The following is a 23,661-nucleotide window of genomic DNA, read 5'->3' on the forward strand; positions in this document are numbered from 1 at the left end:
AAACCCTATGGATCCATATCTAAGATTCGCGTTCACCGGTTAAAAAAACCAATGACTAAACGTTACCGAGCTAAAGGGAATGTTTATGCCGTTGTATAACCCACACATATAATAAGTTTAAGTACTCGTGCCTAGTATGTAAAACGTAAAATGCGCATGTATTCTCAGTTCCCAAAATAGTTAAAGTAAAAAGGGATGCTATAACTCACAGTGGTAAAGTAGTGGTGAAGTCGAGTCGGGAAATAAGCAAGTACGTAGGTTCGGAAAGTCCTCAACCTAAGTCAAATAGTACTAAGTCAGTAAATCGTCCCAATAGGTTTAAAAGTATGTAAATAAGGTCTTAAGGGTCATCATCATTCATCATCAAACAAAAGGTGTAAAGTAAGTTTCGTTTATGAAAGAAGTTTAAATCAAAGGCTGACTTGGATCAGTCACCACGGACTCTATACCTACTGAAATAAGGTGAGACCAGTGGCCATAGATCCTTATATGAGTCATTTAATTGTGGTAAAAATTCCAGAAGCAAACGCGTCTTCGTTTGACCGTGGAGACGGTCTAAGTGCGAGTAGGTCAGAGTTTTCAGCACAACGTTAAAAGGACATAGTGACGATCGGAGGGCCATAAATCCTAAACCGTAACTTGGATTAAGATGATTCCTAAATGAAAAGTTATCTACTTGAACAGAGATATCTGAAAATCATCTTTACAGTAGCCCAGGTCATACTGATCAGACCCAGTAACAGTAAACAGTAGGTCCGGTGGGTTCTTGGTGCTCGATGCTTATCACGGTTCTCATCCTTGATGCATATAGCTTCAAGTGTACAACTCGTTGATGTGTTTGCATCATCTTAACCAAGTTTTGACCATCATAACACAAGTGCAAGTCTAAGATATGTAGCATAACTCACTTAAGTGTTGCAAGTGTTTTGATGAACCAAAGTTACATCAAAGTCTTAGATTTAACACATACATGAAATATAAAAGCAATATTGAACTACAAACTTGAAAGTAAACCAACTAATCAAGATCTTAAGATGTAGAACATAGTTCTTAGTTAGATCTTAAAGATCCAAGACCCAAAAGTCTAGATCTAAAGTTATTAAGTTAAATCTAACACAAGTGTATGAAGTTATAACTAAAAAGTTATACTTCCATGTTCTTGAACTTTTAAAGTTAACTTTAGTTCAAGAAAAATGAGATCAAAGTTAACTAGTAACACTTGACCAACAACAACATGATTCATGAATTTAAAAAGTGCAAGAATGAAGTAATAAACTAAATAAACAAGTAACTAGTTCATTGTTGTTCATACTTTAAAGATTCAAGCCAAAGTCTTGATCTTTAAGAAAAGTAAACTTTAAGTTTACTAACATGAATTACAAGTATGATTTTACAACACATGAACTTTCAATATTTTAACAATAAAGGTAGAATCATAAACTAGTAAGTTTATGCTCTTGTATGTCTTGTAAGAACAAGATGATATGAAGAATCAAACTAACAAGTTTGATTCTTAATAATTATTAAATAAACAACAACAAAAACAACAAAGTAAGTAATCAAACAACAACATGAAACAAGTGACGATGATGATTATTGAAATGTCCCGTTCTTATTGATTAAAAACGTTCCATATTAATTGATTTCGTTGCGAGGTTTTGACCTCTATATGAGACGTTTTTCAAAGACTGCATTCATTTTAAAACAAACCATAACCTTTATTTCATCAATAAAGGTTTAAAAAGCTTTACGTAGATTATCAAATAATGATAATCTAAAATATCCTGTTTACACACGACCATTACATAATGGTTTACAATACAAATATGTTACATCGAAATCAGTTTCTTGAATGCAGTTTTTACACAATATCATACAAACATGGACTCCAAATCTTGTCCTTATTTTAGTATGCAACAGCGGAAGATCTTAGTATTCACCTGAGAATAAACATGCTTTAAACGTCAACAAAAATGTTGGTGAGTTATAGGTTTAACCTATATATATCAAATCGTAACAATAGACCACAAGATTTCATATTTCAATACACATCCCATACATAGAGATAAAAATCATTCATATGGTGAACACCTAGTAACCGACATTAACAAGATGCATATATAAGAATATCCCCATCATTCCGGGACACCCTTCGGATATGATATAAATTTCGAAGTACTAAAGCATCCGGTACTTTGGATGGGGTTTGTTAGGCCCAATAGATCTATCTTTAGGATTCGCGTCAATTAGGGTGTCTGTTCCCTAATTCTTAGATTACCAGACTTAATAAAAAGGGGCATATTCGATTTCGATAATTCAACCATAGAATGTAGTTTCACGTACTTGTGTCTATTTTGTAAATCATTTATAAAACCTGCATGTATTCTCATCCCAAAAATATTAGATTTTAAAAGTGGGACTATAACTCACTTTCCCAGATTTTTACTTCGTCGGGAAGTAAGACTTGGCCACTGGTGGATTCACGAACCTATAACAATATATACATATATATCAAAGTATGTTCAAAATATATTTACAAAACTTTTAATACATTTTGATGTTTTAAGTTTATTAAGTCAGCTGTCCCCGTTAGTAACCTACAACTAGTTGTCCACAGTTAGATGTACAGAAATAAATCGATAAATATTATCTTGAATCAATCCACGACCCAGTGTATACGTATCTCAGTATTGATCATAACTCAAACTATATATATTTTGGAATCAACCTCAACCCTGTATAGCTAACTCCAACATTCACATATAGAGTGTCTATGGTTGTTCCGAAATATATATAGATGTGTCGACATGATAGGTCGAAACATTGTATACGTGTCTATGGTATCTCAAGATTACATAATATACAATACAAGTTGATTAAGTTATGGTTGGAATAGATTTGTTACCAATTTTCACGTAGCTAAAATGAGAAAAATTATCCAATCTTGTTTTACCCATAACTTCTTCATTTTAAATCCGTTTTGAGTGAATCAAATTGCTATGATTTCATATTGAACTCTATTTTATGAATCTAAACAGAAAAGTATAGGTTTATAGTCGTAAAAATAAGTTACAAGTCGTTTTTGTAAAGGTAGTCATTTCAGTCGAAAGAACGACGTCTAGATGACCATTTTAGAAAACATACTTTCACTTTGAGTTTAACCATAATTTTTGGATATAGTTTCATGTCCATAATAAAAATCATTTTCCCAGAATAACAACTTTTAAATCAAAGTTTATCATAGTTTTTAATTAACTAACCCAAAACAGCCCGCGGTGTTACTACGACGGCGTAAATCCGGTTTTACGGTGTTTTTCGTGTTTCCAGGTTTTAAATCATTAAGTTAGCATATCATATAGATATAGAACATGTGTTTAGTTGATTTTAAAAGTCAAGTTAGAAGGATTAACTTTTATTTACGAACAAGTTTAGAATTAACTAAACTATGTTCTAGTGATTACAAGTTTAAACCTTCGAATAAGATAGCTTTATATGTATGAATCGAATGACATTATGAACATAATTACTACCTCAAGTTCCTTGGATAAACCTACTGGAAATGAAAAAAAATAGATCTAGCTTCAAAGGATCCTTGGATGGCTTGAAAGTTCTTGAAGCAAAATCATGACACGAAAACAATTTCAAGTAAGATTTCCACTCGAAATAAGATTGTTATAGTTATAGAAATTGAATTAAAATTTGAATATGATTATTACCTTGTATTAAAAATATAACCTACTGTAATTAACAAAGGTTTCTTGATCTTGGATGATTACTTGGAATGGATTTAGAAAACTTGGAAGTAAACTTGCAATCTTGGAAGTATTCTTGATTTTATGAAACTAGAACTTTTGGAATTTATGAAGAACACTTAGAACTTGAAGATAGAACTTGAGAGGGATCAATTAGATGAAGAAAATTGAAGAATGAAAGTGTTTGTAGGTGTTTTTGGTCGTTGGTGTATGGATTAGATATAAAGGATATGTAATTTTGTTTTCATGTAAATAAGTCATGAATGATTACTCATATTTTTGTAATTTTATGAGATATTTCATGCTAGTTGCCAAATGATGGTTCTCACATGTGTTAGGTGACTCACATGGGCTACTAATAGCTGATCATTAGAGTGTATATACCAATAGTACATACATCTAAAAGCTGTGTATTGTACGAGTACGAATACGGGTGCATACGAGTAGAATTGTTGATGAAACTGAACGAGGATGTAATTGTAAGCATTTTTGTTAAGTAGAAGTATTTTGATAAGTGTATTGAAGTCTTTCAAAAGTGTATAAATACATATTAAAACACTACATGTATATACATTTTAACTGAGTCGTTAAGTCATCGTTAGTCGTTACATGTAAGTGTTGTTTTGAAACCTTTAGGTTAACGATCTTGTTAAATGTTGTTAACCCAATGTTTATAATATCAAATGAGATTTTAAATTATTATATTATCATGATATTATCATGTATGAATATCTCTTAATATGATATATATACATTAAATGTCTTTACAACGATAATCGTTACATATATGTCTCGTTTAAAAATCATTAAGTTAGTAGTCTTGTTTTTACATATGTAGTTCATTGTTAATATACTTAATGATATGTTTACTTATCATAGTATCATGTTAACTATATATATATATATATATCCATATATATGTCAACATATAGTTTTTACAAGTTTTAACGTTCGTGAATCACCGGTCAACTTGGGTGGTCAATTGTCTATATGAAACATATTTCAATTAATCAAGTCTTAACAAGTTTGATTGCTTAACATGTTGGAAACATTTAATCATGTAAATATCAATCTCAATTAATATATATAAACATGGAAAAGTTCGGGTCACTACAGTACCTACCCGTTAAATAAATTTTGTCCCGAAATTTTAAGCTGTTGAAGGTGTTGACGAATCTTCTGGAAATAGATGCGGGTATTTCTTCTTCATCTGATCTTCACGCTCCCAGGTGAACTCGGGTCCTCTACGAGCATTCCATCGAACCTTAACAATTGGTATTTTGTTTTGCTTAAGTCTTTCAACCTCACGATCCATTATTTCGATGGGTTCTTCGATGAATTGAAGTTTTTCGTTGATTTGAATTTCATCTAACGGAATAGTGAGATCTTCTTTAGCAAAACATTTCTTCAAATTCGAGACGTGGAAAGTCTTATGTACAGCCGTGAGTTGTTGAGGTAACTCAAGTCGGTAAGCTACTGGTCCGACACGATCAATAATCTTGAATGATCCAATATACCTTGGATTTAATTTCCCTCGTTTATCAAATCGAACAACGCCTTTCCAAGGTGCAAATTCAAGCATGACCATCTCTCCAATTTCAAATTCTATATCTTTTCTTTTAATGTCAGCGTAGCTCTTTTGTCGACTTTGGGTGATTTTCAACCGTTGTTGAATTTGGATGATCTTCTCGGTAGTTTCTTGTATAATCTCCGGACCCGTAATCTGTCTATCCCCCACTTCACTCCAACAAATCGGAGACCTGCACTTTCTACCATAAAGTGCTTCAAACGGTGCCATCTCAATGCTTAAATGGTAGCTGTTGTTGTAGGAAAATTCTGCTAACGGTAGATGTCGATCCCAACTGTTTCCGAAATCAATAACACAAGCTCGTAGCATGTCTTCAAGCGTTTGTATTGTCCTTTCGCTCTGCCCATCAGTTTGTGGATGATAGGCAGTACTCATGTCTAGACGAGTTCCTAATGCTTGTTGTAATGTCTGCCAGAATCTTGAAATAAATCTGCCATCCCTATCAGAGATAATAGAGATTGGTATTCCATGTCTGGAGACAACTTCCTTCAAATACAGTCGTGCTAACTTCTCCATCTTGTCATCTTCTCTTATTGGCAGGAAGTGTGCTAACTTGGTGAGACGATCAACTATTACCCAAATAGTATCATAACCACTTGCAGTCCTTGGCAATTTAGTGATGAAATCCATGGTAATGTTTTCCCATTTCCATTCCGGGATTTCGGGTTGTTGAAGTAGACCTGATAGTTTCTGATGCTCAGCTTTGACCTTAGAACACGTCAAACATTCTCCTACGTATTTAGCAATATCGGCTTTCATACCTGGCCACCAAAAATGTTTCTTAAGATCCCTGTACATCTTCCCCGTTCCAGGATGTATTGAGTATCTGGTTTTATGAGCTTCTCTAAGTACTATTTCTCTCATATCTCCAAATTTTGGTACCCAAATTCTTTCAGCCCTATACCGGGTTCCGTCTTCCCAAATATTAAGATGCTTCTCCGATCCTTTGGGTATTTCATCCTTTAAATTTCCCTCTTTTAAAACTCCTTGTTGCGCCTCCTTTATTTGAGTAGTAAGGTTAGTGTGAATCATTATATTCATAGATTTTACTCGAATGGGTTCTCTGTCCTTTTTGCTCAAGGCGTCGGCTACCACATTTGCCTTCCCCGGGTGGTAACGAATCTCAAAGTCGTAATCATTCAACAATTCAATCCACCTACGCTGCCTCATATTCAGTTTTTTCTGATTAAATATGTGTTGAAGACTTTTGTGGTCGGTATATATAATACTTTTGACCCCATATAAGTAGTGCCTCCAAGTCTTTAATGCAAAAACAACCGCGCCTAATTCCAAATCATGCATCGTATAATTTTGTTCGTGAATCTTCAATTGTCTAGACGCATAAGCAATCACCTTCATTCGTTGCATTAATACACAACCGAGACCTTGCTTTGATGCGTCACAATAAATCACAAAATCATCATTCCCTTCAGGCAATGACAATATAGGTGCCGTAGTTAGCTTTTTCTTCAATAACTGAAACGCTTTCTCTTGTTCATCATTCCATTCAAATTTCTTCCCTTTATGCATTAATGCAGTCAAGGGTTTTGCTATTCTGGAAAAGTCTTGGATGAACCTTCTGTAGTAACCAGCTAGTCCTAAAAACTGGCGTATGTGTTTCGGAGTTTTCGGGGTTTCCCACTTTTCAACAGTTTCTATCTTTGCCGGATCCACCTTAATACCTTCTTTGTTCACTATGTGACCGAGGAATTGAACTTCTTCCAACCAAAATGCACACTTTGAAAACTTAGCGTACAATTCTTCCTTCCTCAATACTTCTAACACCTTTCTCAAATGTTCACCGTGTTCTTGGTCATTCTTTGAGTAAATAAGTATGTCATCAATGAAAACAATGACAAACTTGTCAAGGTATGGTCCACACACTCGGTTCATAAGGTCCATGAACACAGCTGGTGCATTAGTTAAACCAAACGGCATGACCATAAACTCGTAATGACCGTAACGTGTTCTGAAAGCAGTCTTTGGAATATCATCTTCTTTCACCCGCATTTGATGATACCCGGAACGTAAGTCAATCTTTGAATAAACAGACGAGCCTTGTAGTTGATCAAATAAGTCGTCAATTCTCGGTAGTGGGTAACGGTTCTTGATGGTAAGTTTGTTCAACTCTCGGTAGTCGATACACAACCTGAATGTACCATCTTTCTTCTTGACAAACAAAACAGGAGCTCTCCACGGTGATGTGCTTGGTCGAATGAAACCACGTTCTAAAAGTTCTTGTAATTGGCTTTGCAGTTCTTTCATCTCGCTAGGTACGAGTCTGTAAGGAACACGAGCTATTGGTGCAGCTCCTGGTACAAGATCTATTTGAAATTCAACGGATCGATGTGGGGGTAATCCCGGTAATTCTTTCGGAAATACATCGGGAAATTCTTTTGCAATGGGAACATCATTGATGCTCTTTTCTTCAGTTTGTACTTTCTCGACGTGTGATAGAACAGCATAGCAACCTTTTCTTATTAGTTTTTGTGCCTTCAAATTACTAATAAGATGTAGCTTCGTGTTTCCCTTTTCTCCGTACACCATTAAGGGTTTTCCTTTTTCTCGTATAATGCTAATTGCATTTTTGTAACAAACGATCTCTACTTTCACTTCTTTCAACCAATCCATACCGATTATCACATCAAAACTCCCTAACTCTACTGGTATCAAATTGATGTCGAACGAGGTGTATATAAAATAGCTTATATTTTTCGCAGAAAATACTATTAAATACGATACAATTTTACACAAGATATTTATTTATTTATAGAATGGATATACTTAAACCTTGCTACAACACTTATAGGCAGTGTACCTAATCGTACAGTAGTGTAGTTTTTAGTAAGTCCGGTTCGTTCCACAGGGAGATCTTTAAGCAAAGCTCAACGCTATATTAGTTTACTTTTATTAAAAATACAAATATATATATAAGTAATATTATTATTATAAAGGGGGGTTTTTACCGTTTAATGACCGGTTTGTCGATTTTAAAACTTTAGTCGCAGTTAAAACCTAATGTAAAATATAAAATAAATACAAGACTTTAAATTAAAGCGTAAAGTAAATAACGATAATGAAATTGCGAATAATAAAAATGCGATAAAATAAAATTGCGATAATTAAAAGTACGATAATTAAAAGTGCGATAAAATAAAATAACAATAAATAAAAGTGCGATAATTAGAAGTGCAATTAAATATAAAATAAAGAAAATTAAATATGAAATAAAAGAATTATGCTTATTTAAACTTCCGTAATCATGATGTTTGACGTGTTGATTTTAGTTTTATGCCCATGGGTTAATTGTCCTTTGTCCTGGATTATTCAATATGTCCGTCTGGTTTTTGTCCATAACAGTCCATCAGTCATAAATATAAATTGCAAGTGTCCTTGTCAAATTATTATTATACCCGAAGATAAATATTCCAACTAATTGGGGATTCGAATTGTAACAAGGTTTTAATACTTTGTTTAATGAATACACCAGGTTATCGACTGCGTGTAAACCAAGGTTTTACTACTTTGTTAACAATTACACCAATTACCCTTGAATGTAATTTCACCCCTGTTTTAATTATTCTAGTGGCTATTAATCCATTCCCGTGTCCGGTTAAATGAACGATTATTCGTACATATAAATACCCCGCCCATCGTGTCCGATCGAGTGTATATGGTAATTTATAGGGACGCCCAATTGTAAATCTTTATATCAACATTAACAAACTTTCATTTAGTTAAACAAATATAAAGCCCATTAATAGCCCATAGTCTAGTTTCCACAAGTGTCGTTCTTTTGTCCAAACCCCAATTATGGTACAAAGCCCAATTACCCAATTTTAGTAATTAGCCCAACATCATGATTACTTCGTTTTAAATAAGCATAATAATAACTTAGCTACGAGACATTAATATAAAAAGGTTGAACATAACTTACAATGATTAAAAATAGCGTAGCGTTACACGGACAGAATTTCGACTTACACCCTTACAACATTCGCTAACATACCCTTATTATTAGAATTATAATTAAAATTAAAATATAAATTATAAATATAAATATATATTACTTATGAAGAGGAAGAGAAAAAGGATCATAAAAACTCGTCAGAAAACTGGCTATTTATAGGACCTGACCAGCAATCTCACACCATGCGACTCGCATGGTTTTGTGCTTCTGGCCATGCGAGTCGCATGGCCACCCTGGATTCAGCCAACTACTTTTGTTTTCTTCTTGCCGACGTAATATAATAATAATAATATATATAATATATAATTATATATAATTATATATATATTATATTATATTCTTGTGCATAGTAGACTAGATATTTTTGGTCCGTTGCGTCGGGCGTTTCTTCTTGGCTCAGGTCCCGGTTCCGGATTTTCGGACGTCCTTGCGTATTATTTTAAATCGCGTACTTTGCGTCTTGTAACTTGTACTCTTGTCATTTTGAGACGTTCCTCATCAATATTTTGAACCTTTTTGATTGTATCTTGTACTTTTTAGCTCTTTGGACCTTTTTGTCTTCAATTTGTCGAATCTGCCTTTTGTCTTCACCTTTTATTATTTAAACGAATATCACTTGTAAATAGAACAATTGCAACTAAAAGCTTGTCTTTCTTGAGGAATAATGCTATGAAATATATGTTCGTTTTTAGCATTATCAAATATTCCCACACTTGAGCGTTGCTTGTCCTCAAGCAACATTGTCTTGAAATACTAGAATCACTTCTTTATTCTTCATACTTTGTACATCAGTGATTTCTATACGGCGGTATAAACAATGGTAGTAACGATATGGTTTACAGTCCCACATGACTATAAAAATTTAGATCCATTAAGGAAATTGGATCTTTATGAAAACATTTGATCTTTCGAAATCTAGTTTTTACCCTAGATAAGTTTTCCGGAATAACCCTTTACCGGTGTTTGCAAAATATTTTTGTGGGTTTGGTGGGTTTCAGATTTGAAAATTTTAGCTCAAAACTTGCGGTTTTGTGTCACCCACTTGCTAACCTTGTATTTGGAAAGCAACACGTCCAGTTTACTTGTTCCGTATATTACCTTTCGGTAAACTACCGTCCGGTTGTAAAGGAAAGCGTTGAACAAGCAACTGTTAAGGCAATGTCTCGTGACATGCTTTTGATTATGGCCTATAACGTGTCGGACGCAATTACTATCCTTGGTAGGAGCAATAGTAAAGCTCACCCTTATAATTTGTCGGTTTGGCACAAGGTCCTGTCTTTGACCATGTTATGCAACCACCGTTCTTACGGTTGACACCCGATTTAGTTCAGGTGACCTAATGAATTCCATGTGAATTCCTAGGATTTTACGTTCAATGGTAATGAACGCATTGAAAATAGGGTTTTTAGAAAACAAATCAGTTTGTATTTTTGATCAAAATATTTTCTCGTTCAAGCTCGAGTTTAGATATCATTGAATTCCATGAGTTTGAATTCTCAATCTTTAAGGTCAATCTCTAGGATTGAGTAATATCAGTCTTAAAAGCTGATTTTTAATCTTTAAGGAGATTATCCTTTCTGGGGATCTGATTCATTAGTCTTATCCAGCTAATTTGCATGGTGCCCCCCCATTGTACTTGATAAATCCTTCTCATGGTTAGGATAAATCTGACCACTTGGCGACCCTGTTTAATGCTGAGGTCCGTGGATTTCCTGCTGATTTTAGTGATGACTTTTCTAGATTTTTCGTCAACCTACAGCTGGTCTGAACGACAACTTCATGACCTAAATCAAGAAGCGCGTGTCTTTTTCGGAAGACTTTACTTCCTTTTAGTGATGGAATTGATTCATCGTGTAGATCCATCTTTTCTTTTCTTTCATTGGGTAAAACAGTTTAGTTTAGTTCAAAGCAAAAGTATTTTCAGTTATTTGTTACAAATATATGTGGCATATGTTTAAAATAACTTGGTAAATTTTCCCACACTTGGCTTTTTATTTTTCTTTTTATCGTCCTCTATTCCATTTTAAATGAATTTTAACATTTTAGTTTGTTTCTCAATTTATGTCCTTTCCGAGGTAACAATAATTTCGGTGTTAAAACCTAGTTTTATCGTTCATAAATATGTATAAACATGATTTTGAATTCATTTAATTGAAAATTTTGAAAAATTTTACTAGAATTGGGTAGTCAGTATATAAGACTAGGGCTGTTCTTTTTTATCAGAGAGCACTAGATTCTAATACAACTACTGCTTTACTAGTATTTTTAATGGTAACCAAGTGTTTAATATAAAAATTTTAAAATCCGAAAGAATTTAACCCCTTCCCACACTTAAGATCTTGCAATGCCCTCATTTGCAAGAAATCAGTAACAATTTAAATTATTGAGGGTGATTTGTGTGAAAATGATTAAATTTTTACCAAAGTTTCCAAATATATTGGCGTTTGTTTGCTGAATGATAAATGGTGCACGTCATTTGTTCATTTCGTCTTGTTGTTATTTCACATACATTTTGCATCATTGTCGTCAAAATTACTTGCTTTTGCTGAACTTAATGCCAGTCTTTGAAAACGCGTTGTTTTACCCTGTTTTGTGCATAAAATAGAATACATACAATACAAATATAATCATACATGCAATTTGAAATGGAACTTTGGCATCCCACTTTCAAACTATAAGAAAAATATTAGTACACAATAATAATAAGAATATCAAACATTACATAAACGTAAATAAATGTTAAGTGTTTAAAATAAAAATAAAGATTACCAACTTATCTCTACTGATCAGGAGGTGGGTTAGGAGGAAAATTAGGATATGGATCCCAATTCATGTTCGCGTCCGGGTTCCATGGCTGATTATAGGTGTACTGGTATGCTGCGTCATAATCATATGAATCATAGGGTGGTCTCATCTCTGGCTGATGTGCGGGATAGTATGCGGGTCGGGTCGGATAATACATCTCACCAGGCTGCAACTGGCTTATAATTTGGCGCTGATGATAATCCCATCGGCCATGCTCTCGTTGCCGGGAATGCTCGTAGTCATTCCGGCGTTGCCATGCCTCGTACTGCATATGCCTATCATAGTTCGTCATGTATTCATCCTCCATACGAATACCTAAATCAAGAGCAGTCTCCCGAACAACTCCTATAATGTTGTTCGCCTCCTCCATCTCGTCATCCGAACCTCTCTCTACCTGTCGCTGAGGTCCCTCGTATCTATATACCCGACCACGTCTCATCAATAATACCCTTGCACCGTGATAAAGGTTTGAACTTATAGTTTCACCTCCGTCCTCTATTTCGTTCATTGGACCCCCTTGGTGCTTATCTACACCTAAATACTCTCCAATGAGAGTAATGAAAATACCACCACCTATAATACTCCCCGATTTCATCCCCGAAACTACATTAGCGAGATAATAACCAACACAATAGGGAATGTTAACGAAACTCCTCGGGTCTCTAATACACTTAAGGTAGAACAAATCGTTTACGGTCAATTTCTCCTTATTCCTACCCCTTTGTGTAATTGTGTTTGCTAAGAATCTATGAATCACCCGGAGTTCAGCTCTGTCTATATCTAAGTATGTATGATTTCCACTGGCGTGAAATTCATTAAAGTGTGACATACGCCTCCAGACAGCGTTAACATCAAATTCCCTATCTACCCTTTCTCCTTGGGCAATCAGGCTATTACAGTCGGGGCTCAAAAGTTCAGCAGGGGTGTAAATCTGTAAGGCCCTAGCTAAATCTATCATGGACATTCTGTACATGCGTCCACCTAACAGAAATCTAATAAAGCTTCTATCATCTATCCTCCTAACATCACTGTTTAACTTAATAGTACTAAGTAATTCTATACACCATTCCCTATATATGGTTCTACGAATGTAAAATAGGCGCATCCAATCGTTAAACTGAGAATTACCATACCTTTGCACTAATAATTGCCGAATCGGTTCGGCAAGGTCAACTGTTTCCAAAGGTACCCAGTCAATTGCCCTTGGCATTTCAACAACCTTATTGTAGAGAATGTGCATGTTCTTTTGATAATCTGGATACTCTATCCAACATCGATCAAATCTCAGATTTGGGTGTAACTGATCTTCATTAATGTCTAAGCTCAGAATCCTTTGATGTGGAGCGAATTGACGAAACTGATTCACGAATAATTGATCTTGATCGTGATAAGGAATATGTTGCTCCTCCTGTTCTTCTTCTTCTTGTTGCATATGTTGTTCTTGTTCATGAAACATTTGCGGTTCGGGCTCTGGTTGCCTGGATGATGATGCTCCTGAACCTCCAGTATCGGCTTTCTGCAAAACACATTAAACACAAAATTTGTGCATCCAAATATGCATTAGTGTTAACAAAATAATAACTTGAAACAATTATGATGACCTGTTCAATTCATAACACATTTTATACACATTTTCTTAACAATAACAATTCTACACTTTTACATACGAAAAATGTATACAATGTTTTATCACATTTAAACTCTTAAACATGTCAACAATAATCATTATAGCAATTAAACACTTGTTACATGGCATTCAAATCAAACTAGTGTTCATTTTCATATTTTTGTCAAGTCTACACTTTTTCAAATAAGCATATACGAAAATTTTCGCCAAAGTTCATAAGCATTCAACTCAAATAACATGTCAAAATAATCATTACTAGCAATGAAACAAGTTTCAAATGGCCTTTATATCAAATTATCCAAGTTCATGAATTTTTAGGCTTAAAAAGTCTACTTTAATTCTCAAAAACATGTTTAGGCTCAAAGTTTGGATCAATTAACTACCTAAACATGTTACACTACTTAATTTAGCAACAATTCATGACAAAAATCGGCCATAACCTGTTTATATCAAAAAGCCCCAAATTGCTCAAGAACACAAACCCTAGATTCTTAAAAATTTGAAGTTTTTAGCTTCAATTCATGTTAAATAGCTTCTATCTAGGATATACATGCATAATATAACAACAATTTAGCTCTAATTACATCTAAATTTAACAAAATCAAAATATAAATTTTCTAGCTCAAGAACACAAAAATTCGAATTTAAAGAGATTAGGGGTGAAATCTTTACCTTTCTCCTGAAGGGGTTGAGACTACTGAATCTAGGCATGATTATTGTGAAGTTTTGCAAGAAATTTGGTGAAAATTGGTGAAAAATTGAGAGAGTTTGGAGATGGTTCGTGTATGTGTGTGTTATTGTGAAAGAAAGAGCAGAACTCGGCTGGATTTTGTTCCTGTCCAGTTTTTAGTGGCCATGCGAGTCGCATGGCATAACCCTTTCCCTCATGCGACTCGCATGGGGGTATTTTCCAGGGTTTTTTTATATTTTTTTTTTTTTTTTTTTTTTTTTTTTTTTTTTTTTTATAAAAACCTTATACTTTTAAAACATGAAATTTAATAAAATTTTAAAAATTTTGTTTCTTTTTAAGACGAGGTCGTTTCGGGACGATGCCCTAGTCCGTCCCTCGACAAAATTTTAAAATTTGTCTTTTTGTAGCGATTGTTTTAAAAGCTAAGATTTTTGGGTTTTTTAATGTTTTTGGCATACTTTAAATCAATAAGATTAAAAATAATGATAATAAAAGTTCTCGTCCCTCCCTCGGGTAAAGCAATTTCGGTTCAAAGACCTAGTCTTCAACTTACGACGAATTTTAAAAATCATATTCTTAACTTAATGAGATAAAGTAAATTTTTGTTTTTAAATTCACACAACATAAATATAAAATTCAAAATTAATATTAAAAATTCACACCAAACTTAAAATTTGAAATGCATAAAATTAAAATTTCATATTTTAAAAATTAAAAATTCAAACCAAACTTAATTTAAAAATTCATAAATTCATATCAAACTTATATTAATTTTTCAAATATTTATAATTTAAATATATTGTTTTTACAAAGTTTACAATATTAATTTAAGATTTAAATATTAATTTTAAAAACATGGTAAAAATAAATTTAAAAATCTTTTTGTCTTTTTATCCCACTTTAATCAATCAAATATTATCAAAAATATGCGCCCCTCTTTTCGGTAAAGTAATTTCGGTTCCAAGACCTAATTTAACTCATGACGAATTTTTGAAATATTTTGGGTTGATTGATTAAAGATATTTATACCTTAAGAATAAACGTTAAATTTCGCAGTGATGTAATAAATTTTTGAACGATATCAATAATTTCGGTCGCCAAACCTAATTTTATTTAATACCAATTTAATACTTTTTAGCGAACAAATTAGCGTTTATTATCAAAAGGTTAAAAATAAAAATAAAAATAAATAAAAAAAAACTGTACAGACATACCTGTGAAATAGATTTCTTAGTTATATGATCTATTATATTCATAAGATAGTCGGTTTAATTGGTCTTCCATGGCTGCATAGGCGTAACCTCTAGCATTCATTGTCTTTTCTTCTAAACATATGAACGGTCCGTCTCTGCATAAAGTAACAAATTCGGTATTTGAATAGGTTTGATTATTTGAACATTTACCTCCATGTGACCATTTTCCGCATTTGTGACATTTTTCTAGGTGTCGTGCTCTTCTTTTCGCTGCGGATTTTGATTTTCCTTTACCAAATTGTAACTTATTATCTTCGCATCTGGATCCTTTTCTAACTCCGTCCATTCTTTCTCTGATTACTGATACTAATTCACTCGGTAGTATGTCATTATTACGTTTAGTGATCAAAGCGTGTAGCATTAGACCATGGTTTAATTCACAGGCAGTCTTCATTTTGTAAAAACCTAAAAAAAATAAAAATTCAGAATGGGGGGAGAAGACTAGTTCTTTAGGGTCTGCTAGGGAAAGACCATACGTGTTCCATTTTCGAGAACTACACGAAAACAGACAATCTAACTCTAACAGAAATACATATTATCCTTTAAAGACTTGATTCTCCCCACACTTAGTTAGCTGTGGTATCGAAATTGTGATTAACTTCGTTGTCGACTTCCATCGGACCTTGTATGTAATGTTTAACTCTGTGACCATTAACTTTAAATTCAATCCCATTTGAATTTATTAATTCTATCGTTCCGTATGGGAAAACTCTTTTGACTATGAATGGTCCAGACCATCTTGATTTCAATTTTCCAGGAAATAGCTTGAATCGTGAATTGAAAAGAAGAACTCTGTCTCCTTCTTTGAATTCTTTTGAACTTCTGATTCTTTTATCATGCCATTTCTTTGTTCTTTCTTTATAGATTAACGAATTATTGTATGCTTCATGTCTTAATTCTTCTAATTCGTTTAGTTGACTTAATCGTAGACGTCCGGCTTCATGTAAATCAAGATTACATGTCTTCAAAGCCCAAAATGCTTTGTGTTCAATTTCTACTGGAAGATGACATGCTTTTCCATAAACAAGTCTAAAAGGTGTGGTTCCAATTGGAGTTTTGTAGGCTGTTCTAAAAGCCCAGAGTGCATCCTCCAATTTAATGGACCATTCCTTCGGATTTGATCCTACAGTTTTCTCTAGAATACGTTTTAAAGCTCGGTTTGTATTTTCAACTTGTCCACTTGTTTGTGGATGATATGCGGTGGAGATTTTATGAGTTACTCCATATCTTTTAAGAACTTTCTCAAGTTGATTATTACAGAAATGAGTACCCCGATCACTTATTAAAGCTTTCGGTGTTCCAAACCTTGCAAAAAGACGTTTTAAAAAGTTTACTACAACTCGTGCATCGTTAGTTGGGAGAGCTTGTGCTTCCGCCCATTTAGATACATAATCAATGGCTACGAGTATATATAGATTATTATGAGATTTTGGAAATGGACCCATAAAGTCAATACCCCAAATGTCAAATACTTCACATACTTGGATGACATTTTGTGGCATTTCATCACGTTGACTTATTCTTCCGGCCCTTTGACATGCATCACAGGATTTGCAAAGAAGGTGTGCGTCTTTGTAAATTGTAGGCCAATAGAATCCAGCTTCATAAACTTTTCTTGCTGTTAGTTGAGGCCCATAATGCCCTCCTGTTGGTCCTGTGTGACAATGGTTTAATATTTTACTAGCTTCATCTCCAAATACACATCGGCGTATTATTCCATCGGGACAACTTTTGAACAGATGTGGATCTTCCCAGAAATAGTGTTTTATATCACTGAAGAATTTCTTTCGTCTTTGGTACGATAATCCTTTTTCAAGGAATCCACAAACTAAGTAGTTTGCATAGTCTGCAAACCATGGGATTTCTTTATAATCTATCTTCAATAGATATTCATCAGGAAAGTTGTCTTGTATGGCCGATTCATTCAGAACTTCTAATTCGGGATTTTCAAGACGAGAAAGATGATCAGCGGCGAGATTTTCTGCTCCTTTTTTATCTCGGATTTCAATATCAAACTCTTGTAAGAGTAAGATCCAACGGATTAATCTTGGTTTAGCATCTTGTTTTGAAAATAGGTATCTAAGAGCAGAATGGTCGGTATAGACCACCGTTTTTGCTAGAACGAGATACGATCGAAATTTGTCAAAAGCAAAGACAATAGCAAGGAGTTCTTTTTCAGTAGTTGTATAGTTCGTTTGTGCTCCTTGTAATGTCTTACTAGCATAATATATAGGTTGAAATCGTTTTTCAATCCTTTGTCCTAAAACGGCTCCCATTGCAAAATCACTTGCATCGCACATTAGTTCAAATGGTAGATTCCAATTTGGTGTTATCATGATCGGCGCATTAGTGAGTTTTTCTTTAAGAATATTAAAAGATTTGATACACTCATCTGAAAAGATGAATGGTGCATCCTTTTCTAGGAGTTTATTCATAGGAGTGGCAATTTTAGAAAAATCTTTTATGAAACGTCGGTAAAAACCGGCATGCCCTAGAAAACTCCTAACTCCTCTAACATTGGTGGGATGTGGAAGTTTAGCAATTACATCTACTTTAGCTCTATCCACTTCAATTCCTTCTTTTGAAATTTTATGTCCAAGAACGATGCCTTCTTTAACCATGAAATGGCATTTCTCCCAATTAAGTACTAGATTTGATTTTTCGCATCTAATTAGCATTCGTTCCAGTTTAACTAGACATGATTTAAATGTATCACCGAAGACTGAAAAGTCATCCATGAATACTTCCATACATTCTTCTATCATGTCGTGAAAAATCGCCATCATACACCTTTGAAAGGTTGCAGGGGCGTTGCAAAGTCCAAATGGCATGCGTTTGTAAGCAAAAGTACCATAAGGGCACGTGAATGTGGTTTTCTCTTGGTCCTCGGGTGCTATTGGAATTTGAAAATATCCGGAAAATCCATCTAGAAAACAGTAGTAACTATTTCCGGCTAATCTTTCCAACATTTGATCTATGAAAGGTAAGGGAAAGTGATCTTTTCTGGTGGCGTCATTTAATTTTCTATAATCAATACATACACGCCATCCTGTTACAGTCCTAGTAGGAATAAGTTCATTTTTCTCATTTGTAATGACAGTCATGCCACCCTTCTTAGGTACGCATTGAACTGGGCTTACCCATGGACTATCAGAGATTGGATATATTAAACCTGCATCTAGCAGTTTAATAATCTCTTTCTTAACTACATCTTGCATATTAGGATTTAGTCTTCGTTGGTGTTGCACATACGTTTTATGACCTTCTTCCATAAGGATTTTATGTGTGCAATACGAAGGACTTATTCCTTTAATATCATGAATCTTCCATGCAATGGCTGGTTTATGAGCTTTCAACACAGAAATGAGCTGTGATTTCTCATTTTCAGTAAGAGAAGACGATATTATTACAGGTAATTCAGATTCACCATGTAAATAAGCGTATTCCAAATGGTTTGGAAGTGGCTTTAATTCTAATTTCGGAGGTTCTTCTATCGATGATTTATATCGATATCTGTCTTCTTCTTTTAGCATTTGTATTTCTTCTGTTGTTGGTTCATATCCATTAGCTATAAGTGTAGCTAACATTTCAGCTTCATCAATTGGTTCATTACCTTCTCCTAAAGAACATTCTCCTGTTCCTTGTAATTCTGGAAATTCTTCTAATAATTCTGCATGTGCATCTATAGTTTTAATATAATAACATGTATCATCTGCAGATTGTGGTTGTTGCATTGCTCTATCAACTGAAAAGGTAACACTCTCATCCTCTATACTTAGGGTCAGTTTCTTACCGAACACGTCTATCATTGCTTTAGCCGTGTTTAAGAATGGTCTTCCTAATATGAGAGGAACTTGAGAATCTTCTTCCATGTCCAGAACAACAAAGTCTACTGGAAATACTAAAGTACCAACTTTAACTAGCATGTTCTCCATTATCCCTCTAGGATATTTTATTGATCTATCGGCTAGTTGTATGCTTATTCTTGTTGGTTTCAATTCTCCAAGGTCTAGTTTAGCGTATAGTGAATACGGCATTAGATTTATACTAGCACCTAAGTCTGCCAATGCTTCTATTGAACTAAGACTACCCAGAAAACATGGAATTGTGAAACTTCCTGGATCAGATAGTTTTTCTGGTATCTTATTCAACAGCACTGCTGAACAATTTGCATTCATAGTAACAGCCGAGAGTTCTTCCATTTTCTTTCTATTCGTGATTAGATCTTTCAAGAATTTAGCATATCTTGGCATTCCTGAAATCACATCAATGAAAGGAAGATTTACATTTATCTGTTTAAACATATCCAAGAATTTGGATTGCTCGGCTTCAAGTTTTTCTTTCTTCATTTTACTCGGATAAGGAAGTGGTGGTTGGTATGGTTTAACATAAGGTTTATCCTTAACTGTGTTATCTTCATTAACCTTCTCAACTACCGGTTCTTTTTCCTTATCCTGATCAGGTTGTGGTTCTTGTGGAGTAGGAATAGTTTCATCAGAAGTTACAGGTATTTCAGGTGGTTTAAGTGTTGTACCACTTCTGGTGGTAATAGCTTTAGCTGTTTCATTCCGGGGGTTAGCATTTGTATCACTAGGTAAACTTCCCGGTTTTCTTTCACCTATTAACCTTGCTAGGTTACTTACTTCTTGTTCCAGATTTTGAATAGAAGCTTGTTGATTTCTAAATGCTTGAGCATTTTGTTCATTTGTTTGTTTTTGAGATGTGAAAAACTGCGTTTGAGTTTCAACTAGCTTCGTCATCATATCTTCTAAATTCGGCTTTTTATCATCGGTTTGTTGTGGTGGTTTGTTTTGAAAATTCGGTCTTTGCTGATTGTAAGCATTGTTGGATACTTGTGGATTGCTAGGACCTTGTTGGTTATTGTATGGAATATTTCGGTTATAATTCTGGTTTTGATTGTAAATCGGTCTTGGCGGTTGATAATTATTCTGATAATTATTTCCAGGCCTTTGGTTTATGTATGAAATATTCTCTCTTTGTTCCATTGTTAATTCAATGCTGAGACAATCTTTTGTCAAATGTGGTCCTCCACACTGCTCACAACTAATTCGTATAGCATGAATATCTTTAGTCATCTTTTCCATTCGTCTCTCCACAGCATCTATCTTTGCGGAAATGGAATCTAAGTCATGGCTAGAATCGGCTCTAGCTGCTTTAGATGATCTAATGATATCTTTTTCTTGGTGCCACTCATGTGAGTGGGAAGCAGTGTTATCAATAATTTTGTAAGCATCAGTTTCGGTTTTCTTCATAATAGAACCACCAGCTGCTATATCTATGTCTTTTCTTGTAGTGATGTCGCATCCTTGGTAGAATATTTGTACTATTTGACAGGTGTCTAAACCATGTTGCGGACATCCTCTTAATAACTTTCCATATCTTGTCCATGCCTCATATAGAGTTTCATTTGGTTTCTGTGTGAACGTAACAATTTCTGCTTGAAGTCTTACGGCTTTAGATGCAGGAAAAAATTGTTTAAGAAATTTGTCAACTAAAACGTCCCATGTATCGATCGCTCCTTCAGGTAACGATTCCAACCAATCTTTGGCTTCTCCCTTTAAAGTCCAGGGAAATAACATGAGATATATCTGTTCATCCTCCACTTCTCGGATTTTAAATAGTGTGCAGATCCTATTAAAGGTACGTAGATGTTCATTTGGATCTTCCTTCGGCGCACCACTAAATTGGCATTGATTAGTTACCATGTGTAGAATTTGTCCTTTGATTTCATAATCTGGCGCATTAATGTCTGGATGAGTAATTGCGTGACCTTGGCCAGTGCGTTTAGCTCTCATTCGGTCTTCCATACTTAAAGGTTCCAGATTCTCCATAATTGAATTTGTTGAATCGGTATCACTAGATGATTCTGATTTAATAGTTCGTTCCTCAACAATCTCTGTTTGAATGATTGTTGGTTCCGGAGGAAAGTTTAATGGTTCAGGATCTATGAACCGTTCCTGAATATTTTCTGGATTCTCAATTGTGAGGTTTGTTTCAAAAACTGGATTATCGGAAATTTGAACTGAAGTACTTGGTCGACTGGATGACGATTCTAAAGAAAAATCAACGGCGGTTATATTTGTTAAACGATGTCTTGATCGAGTTACAGGTGGTGAACGTACAAAAGGTGGTGAACGTCTTGCTCGGTGCATTCACAGAATATCCTATTAGTTTTTAAAAGGAAAGAAAAATTATAATAAGTTATCCAATTAATAGACTTTTCTGATTTTGCCCACGTTTCGAATAGCCAAAAGATGCAGCAGAGGGGCAGGATTCGTTTGGTCTCAATATAATTGAGGACTGTTTGGCTCCAATAACCCGGTCCACGTACAAATCCAACTATTACTACGAACCAGAAAATTTTGATGTCTATCAATTTAACCACTTAAAATAAATTTTCGTAATTTTAAGAAATTTAGATAAGAAGTAGAATAAAATTCTAAGTCCTAAAACTAGAATGGCGAGAAATAAGAGAGAAAAAGATTGCGCGTCGAAAAATGTCGAAAAAGAAAAAATGGTTGAAAAATAAAAGGTGACGGAAAAATAAAAGAAACTTATAAAAACTTAAAAATACTTAACTAATTTAACCTTATTACTATAACTAACTTAAAATTATAATCGCAAATTGAAATTACTAATTGGAATGATAATTGATACATAGTAAAAGGTCTAAAAATATTAAAGCTTACAGGAAAAACTAAATCCCAAATTGAAATATCTTAAAAAGAAACTAAAACGTAAAAAGGCGTCGCAAAATTCTAAAGCACCTAAATCTTAGTCTAAAGAAAAAGCACTTAAGGAATTCTACGGCAAAGCCTAAAAATCTAGGAGTAAAAATAACTATAGCAAAAACTAAGTTTAAAATTAAATATGAGTTAGAAATACAAATATTACGCTACAATGATTAAAAAGGTACAAAATATTAAAAGTTATTAAAAGTTATAAAAATATTAGATTTTATAAAAATATTATTTTTATATTTTATAATTTAAAGTATTAAGTATTATATAATTAAAACTAGTTAAAAGTAATAATTAATTTAAATAACTAAAACTTAATTAATAATAATAAATAAAACTAGGGTTTAAATAATAATAATAAATAATAACCGTAATTATTACGAAATTAGGGTTCAGATGTGGTCCTGTCAGACCCCTCATGCGACTCGCATGGGGTATAGTTGAAATGCCATGCGACTCGCATGGTGTTCGGATCCAGGCCAAAAGTTGGGCTGCTACAGTACCTTGGCCCGATTATTATTATTATTATTTTTTTTTTTTTTTTTCTGTTTTTCTATTTAATATAAAATATTTATATAGTTTAAATAAAAACTTATATTTTTATAAAACTAAAAATAGAAATATTTGATAATTTTGTAAATAAAAATCTTAAAAATATATATAAGTATATATTTTTTTTTTTTCTTTTCGGTTTTTTAAAAGCTCTTTTTTTTTTTTTTTTTTATTATTTAAACAAAAAATATAAATTTTACAAAAACTAATTATAACTTAAAAATTAAAAATATGGCGTTTCGCTTCGAGCAGTCCCCGGCAGCGGCGCCAAAAATACTTGATGTCGAACGAGGTGTATATAAAATAGCTTATATTTTTCGCAGAAAATACTATTAAATACGATACAATTTTACACAAGATATTTATTTATTTATAGAATGGATATACTTAAACCTTGCTACAACACTTATAGGCAGTGTACCTAATCGTACAGTAGTGTAGTTTTTAGTAAGTCCGGTTCGTTCCACAGGGAGATCTTTAAGCAAAGCTCAACGCTATATTAGTTTACTTTTATTAAAAATACAAATATATATATAAGTAATATTATTATTATAAAGGGGGGTTTTTACCGTTTAATGACCGGTTTGTCGATTTTAAAACTTTAGTCGCAGTTAAAACCTAATGTAAAATATAAAATAAATACAAGACTTTAAATTAAAGCG

The sequence above is a fragment of the Rutidosis leptorrhynchoides genome, chromosome 7 (assembly GCF_046630445.1).
Source record: "Rutidosis leptorrhynchoides isolate AG116_Rl617_1_P2 chromosome 7, CSIRO_AGI_Rlap_v1, whole genome shotgun sequence".
Classification (NCBI taxonomy): Eukaryota; Viridiplantae; Streptophyta; class Magnoliopsida; order Asterales; family Asteraceae; genus Rutidosis; species Rutidosis leptorrhynchoides.